Source organism: Lolium perenne, chromosome 4 (assembly GCF_019359855.2).
Source record: "Lolium perenne isolate Kyuss_39 chromosome 4, Kyuss_2.0, whole genome shotgun sequence".
NCBI lineage: Eukaryota > Viridiplantae > Streptophyta > Magnoliopsida > Poales > Poaceae > Lolium > Lolium perenne.
The window spans coordinates 372,032,277-372,038,935 of NC_067247.2; the positions used below are offsets into that span (position 1 = coordinate 372,032,277).

Here is a 6,659-nt window from a genome sequence, read left to right on the forward strand (position 1 = left end):
TCGCCAGAGGTATAGTTTAGGAGCGCCGGTGGTATTGATCACAGGATTAAAAAAATAAAACTCGAAAAGTAATGTATATACATCAGAATACAGACCAGAATACACAGTACATACACAAGAATACACACATCAAAGTATAACACAGATATTACTAGAAATACAGCCAGATACACAGATACACAGTTATATAGAAAGTCCCAAATGTTCACAACATGCATGCATTAATAAGACAAGTTTAGATAGTAGATAGTTGACCATAACATCACGACTCGAAGTAGCACATGTTACAGAAATACATATAAGTCCAGTGTCGATGACCTAGCTAAACAACAATGACATAATAAACTAGAGAGACGGTGGCGGCAAGCATCATCACGATGAAAGGGGTCCTCCACATCTCCCTCCTCTGTCCCGCTCGAAAGTTGGCGTATCGAGTTTCCGCCTCCTCCAAAGTGGTGTACCCCTTGTAGCTGTTGCCGCTGAAACGGTGGACCTGCCTCCTACAGTCTTCCCAGTCCTCGTAGACTCCAGGAACCCTGCCGTGGTAGACGACATAGTACGTCATCTATGCAAACACACAACAAAGAAATGTAAGTTGTTAGTACATCCATAGAGAGAGATATAACATATAGGTGTGCAAAAGAACAAACATAAAAAATACTTATGTAATTTATGACTAACATTTGCAGGACACAAAAGTTTTTGACTCAAGTCTACTTCGGCGGGAAGGGACGGATGCCCTCGAGCGTGTTGAATGTTCTCTCGTCACATCCATCTTCTAATCGGCCTTCTATCTCGGAATTAGAAAGTGCGGAGGCATAGTTGAACAAGCCACCATTCATGATGACATCCCTCCAGAGTATTGTGCAAATGGTCCGCTGGATGGCACGGAAGTCGCCTCTCACGTTTTCATCGGTGGTGTCCGCCATGTTCACGAACTTCCCCTGCAGAGCAGATGGCAACAAGAGATCGTTCTGAGACCTTACAACCGCCCTCATCTGTAGTATGGCAAACCATGCCTCCATCCCATTGTCATCCACCGATTGCTTTAGGCAGGGGAACTTGGTTATGTGGTTGCACACATGGCAACCCTTAACTTTCTTCTCATGCCTGAGTTTGTTGACACCAACCTCAGCTATGAAGCCGCTGAGGGCTTTATCAAGTGTAGACTTAAGGTCGGTGAAGTCTTTCTCCTTATCAAGCCCGGAGTCGAGATAAGTGACATGGGCATGATACGTATACGGGTGAAAGAGGAGGAGGGTGCAATACTTGAATCTGCGCAAAATGGAAATAAACCATCATACTCAGCTATTAAGGAAATTCATGAAAGAATGTAATATAGGGTACTTTAGTAACCAAATACTTACTCACGGAAATATGGTATGACAAAGCAATTCTTATCCTTGTTTAACACCAAGAAATTCTTGATATAGTTGGCGAGAAACGCTTGTTCGGTCTGGGCGACAGCTGGAGTCATGTAGTAGGGGTCCATGATAGCGATGTGCTTGTGTTCTCCATGGCGATATCGTGCGCCATGCTAAGCGATATGAGGCGGACCAAGCTTCGGTCTAGCTGTTGCATTTGCAAGAGCCTGAAGATGTCTTCGTACCGAATGAATATCAAGTCCGCGGGGTATGTGTTGACAAAGCCAAAGCCAGTGGGCACCTTGGCGATCAATATCGGGTACGATGGATTTCTATCTTGAAGAAGTAGCTTCTCCTTCGTTAGAATAGCATCATGCACGCTCCTCATATCCGGCGTCAACTTGTTGACATAGTGTGCCGGCAGCATCGGCTCGCCTAAGTGATGCAACTTCCTCCACGGGGTCGGCAACTTGTCATTAACCACTATCTTGCTTGCCGCAACATCTCCCGACTTCTTCCGCTTCCTGCCCTTCTTCTTACTGCAACTGGGAGCGGCGTTTTGTTTCATACCTTCCGTGGTCGCACCAAGGAGTGTCCTCGGGGTAAGCCCAACTCGGGGCGGAGCGGTGAAGGCGGTAGTGTCCTCCTGCTCGGGCGTTTCTTGTGAAAGGAACAACTTCTTCTTTAGGATATGACCGGCGGGTGGCTTGTAAGGAGAAACCACGTCGGCGTCGAGCTCGGCGATGAACGTATCAATGGGAGCTTGATCGATGTCCAACGCCTTGTCGTGCTGACTCTCGTGCTGACTATCGGGCTGACTATCGGGCTCAAATTGATCATAAGCCGGTGGAGGACTGGCCCTGCCTTTGCCTGCCGTCAAAGCAGTCGTTGGAGCTGGGACCTTGGCTTGGCTCGGGGCATTCGTTGCATCCTGAGGAGTGACCATGCCATAGCTTGCCTCCGAACCTGAGGCGGTGTTCAGCCGAATTAGGGCTTTCGGCCATAGAAGGATGTGATTCTTGTGGTCCCCGAGAGTGAGCGGGGTTTCCGTTTCCGGGGGTTGATAAGGAGGATGGAGGTCTTGGCATCCCGGTAGCGACCGGTTCACGCGAACCCGGCTCACGCTATCATCCATCCAGGCGAAGTGGAAAATCCGCTGTGTTGGCAGGATGACACTGCCGCTCGCTACAGCCTTCAACTTGTTGTCCACATTCAGTAGCAAGGTGCAAGGAGTCGCGTTCGCCTGTGAAAACATGTGTAGGTCAGAGAGGGGCGACGACAAAGTAACTAATTTGTAGAGCTTGAGAGACTAAATTAATTACCGTGAGGGCGTCGAGCTCGGCCCGCGTTGAAGGACCGAGGCCAGGCGTGCAGGTGACTGAGGGGCTAGTACTGGGGCCCCCCAGGTCCGGCGAATCCTCTCTAGCGCCGACATTGCCGGCGGGTGGAGTCACCAAGTTGGGTGTGCATTGAGCGTGTCTAGTTGGAGGCCGGTTGTCCGAGTTGCTGGCGCCTAGGCTGATAACCGGCATCGGTCCCTTACCGCCGGCGTCGAAGTAATTCTTCATCGACAGCACAAGATCAGGGATGATTTCATTGACCCTGTTGGCCAGCGCGTCATCGACCTTGCTAGCAACCTCGGCAGTGACGCGTTGCTGAACCTCGGCACTGACGCGTTGCTCCATGGTTGTTTCCAAGTCGGCCACCTTTTTCAGAAGAGCCTCGTGCTCCCGGTCCTTCTGCGCCTGCCGCGACTCCCTAGTGCTTGCGGGCACGTCCAAGCCATAGTCGGCAAGCTTGCGACCTCCTCCGGCGCCGGGGACACGGTGGGGCTTGTCCAAAAGCGGCCGCGCCTTCACGGTGTTCAGACCCCTGATAAAAGGCGTGTCCCACGGGACTTTGCCAGTCGACGTCTGGGACGAGGAGCCAGCTGATTCGACGGCTGCTTGTTCCGTCAACTGCCAGAAGTAACATGAACAATTTTAGAATGTAATGGACTTGGTGAGCAGTATCAAATTAATAAGCTGGTAAATTGCTTACCACTGCTTTCTCTAGTGCCATCACCTTCGCGTCGGCGACCAACTCAACTCCCACCACCACATCAGGTTTCGTGACACGTTTCCCAGCCAATTCTCTATGGTATCGGGACCTGAGATATGCCCTGAAGAGTGGGTCTTTGTACTTGGCAAAAGGGGGCTCGAGGCCAGCATTTATGTAGGCCTGGTCCTCCTTGTCCCATACCGGCTGCTTGCCTTCGAAGCCACGGCAACCGAGATTGTGGTGACCGATGTTCTTATCCGCCAGCTCCTTCCCCCAGGTCGATTGTCTTTTGGTGTACTCGAGCTCATCGTTTTCCAAGAATTTATTATACTGCTCCAGCGTCATCCGCGGGAAGTGGCGCTGGATCTCTTCCCAAGTCTCATTGTTACCAAGCATCCCCCTCAGCATGGTTTTATAACCGCTGAGGTTCTTGGAGAACTTAGAGAGGGCTCGTCTGTTCACGATGTTATCCTTGGTATCCTCGTTCCTGTATTCCACAGGGAACTCATACCGTGCGTGCAGCCGCGCAAGGAGTTGGGCCTGCAGATGCTGCTTCTTCTTGGTTCGGAGTTTCGTGTCGTTGACGTCGACGACGTCCCGAAGGATTGCTCCCAGTTGGAGGCCGTACCCCTTCGCCACGTGCTTGGGCTCAGTAGGAATCCCGGTCTTGGCGTCCACCGCGGTGATTATGTCACGAGTGGTGCCGACCCTATTTGGGCACCGCTGCTTCCGTTTCCTCTTGGCCTCGGTAGTAGTATCCGAGCTACCCCCGGCAACGCCACTGTCGGTGGTCTCGTCGGCAGCCCCCCTCTCATCCTCACCATCGTTGTCCATCTCATCATCCCCCTCCTCTGAGGACTCGTCATCGCTGCCTGGAAGGTCCTCCAGCTGATCCGAGACCATGAGCCTGTAGTGCTCATCCAACTTCCGCTGAGAAGACCCGTCAACGTCTTCGTTGGGGTCTGCAGAAGACGACATCGCTAGCTACGTGCTTCTGCCATGTATTTGGAACTACTATTAGTCAAAGAAAGAAAACAGGTAGTGTTTTAGGAACATGCTAACAAAGGTAGATGTGACAGCATTAGGCAGCATACACATGCAGATGAAGGAGTATCTTATTAAACTATACCAACAAAAAATTCGGCACGACCTTTGCTAAAAAATGGTCATGCCGGAGTGCCAGAAATTCGCCGGAACGGAAGTTAATCGACATTCCGGCGAAACATTGGCACTCAATGTACCTGCAGACACATTTCACACAACTTTTCCTTCCATACATATGCTCAGGTCTAGCAAATATGTACTTTATCTGTGCAATTCACACCAAACACCACACTGCCGATTGAATTATTATCATGCTTCACAAAATCACAAGTAGTAGTAACATATATAGGGAAATAAGCCACTGCACTCAAGGAAATGCCAACTCAGGTGCTAAACAATTCAGAACAAATGTATGAATGCAATGCAATACTGTTTCAGGAAGCAAGTCATGTAGCTGCAATTGGGGGTAAAATGTTCACTTCATGTATACATAACAAATACATGTATGAAAATTCTGTGGACAAAATAGTGCATGCACCAGGAGATCAATACTCTTCAAAAATTCAGAACAAACATAGGGGGTTGTTTAAACTAAACGCCGCACTGTCATTGACACGAAAGTTACTACTAGCAAATTCCAACTTATGTACAATCAGACATGTATCTTTTCCAGATCACTGAACCAGGTGTATGGTTTACTTTGTACTCCTTGTTTAATTGCCTAGTGTTTTATCACCTAGGCAAGCTGGGACGTGCACCTGCACCTCTAGCCAACGAGCAACACTTGGTTCTCTCTTAAAAAGCCCAAACGGTTTACATGGTTTTTTCAAGCAAAAAGCAGGGGCTCTGCCATTCATTAGAGTTCAACAGAGAGAAGTTGCACAAAATAACTAAGCAAGTCCAGTATGGAAACAGAACACAAAAACACTTGCTTACTCCATGATAAAGTAATATACCGAATCTGCATTTCAATGTTTCATACTTAACAAAAAGAACATTGTAACTTTGCTTTCCTTCTGTATGCGCATGCTTTTTTATATCTGAACTGTTTATCAACATTTTCACCTGATGCTTTGAGTCATTGCCTAAAACATAGGTTGAGTGGGATGAAATAAATGCTGCTTGGGGTCAGGCTGCTCTTCTGTTGCATACCATGGCTCAGTACTTCCCAAAATTTAAGTATCCTTGACACACATGACCTTTTTTTTTCAATTTGTTATTGGTGATAAGTGCATATATTTTATTGCTAGGTAACATAAATGATAAATATTACTAGCAAGTACACTAAAATTTATGTAAGAAGAGATGATTTTGCAGTTGAGTTCCTGAACTTCTATCTAGGTACCGGATCAAGATTCACCCCATGGGAAGCTATCCAAGAGTAACAGACATCAACAATAATTCTATTGCAATTATAGTTAAAAGAAACCTGAAAAATCTCATCTAAAAACATGTATGAACAGAAAAATCCAGTTAATTGTGCAACTCTGTATGCGTTTCAGTTATTCGAGCTTTGAAATTTTACAATCATCAGCACTGATGATTTCGCATGAACTAGTCCAGGCAGAAAATCGAACCTTGCGACGGGGAGAAGCTGAAGAGGGGGTTGCTGGAGAGGAGGGCGACGGGGCGAGGTGGTGCGACGGGGCGAGGCGCTGCTGCGACGGAGGGCGACGGGGCGAGGCGCTGCTGCGACGGAGGGCGACGGGGCGAGGCGCTGCTGCGACGGAGGGCGACGGGTCGAGGTGAGGAACGACGGCGGATCAAGGAACGGGGCAAGGGAGAGAGGGAGGCAGGGGAGGGGCGCACCTGCGGTGGAGGGCGACGGCGGCTCGACGACGACAACGAAGGCGGATCGGCGGCGGCAGGGACGGCGGATCGACGGCGGCAGGGGAGAGGTCGACGATGGCGGCAGGGAAGAGCTAGCTCGCGATTTTTGGCCGTGTGGGGAACGACGGCCACACACGACTAAGTCGTGGAATGCCTACCCCCGGCGTTTTGGCGTAAACGCCGGTGGTAAGTTTAAGCCACTAACAGGTGGGCCCATGTGTGGTTTCCACCGGCGGAAACGTCCAATTCGCCGGCGGTATAATTTTTTCCCTTCCCAGCTGGCGATACAGCATTAGTTGTGTAAACCATGCACTTTAATCAAAACCAACTCATTAGCCCAGCGGTGCCACTCTTTTGCACAGCCGAGGCACCCAGGGTTCG

General features: G+C 49.4%; 1 long non-coding RNA gene across 1 annotated transcript; it reads right to left on the reverse strand.

Moving 5' to 3' along the window:
- Window positions 1-202: 202 nt before the first annotated feature.
- LOC127326888 (uncharacterized) lies at window positions 203-986 on the reverse strand. The gene is made up of 2 exons (XR_007868165.2): window positions 682-986; window positions 203-565 (listed from the first exon to the last, which is right to left on the reverse strand). It is a non-coding gene; the product is annotated as an uncharacterized lncRNA (long non-coding RNA).
- Window positions 987-6,659: the final 5,673 nt, after the last annotated feature.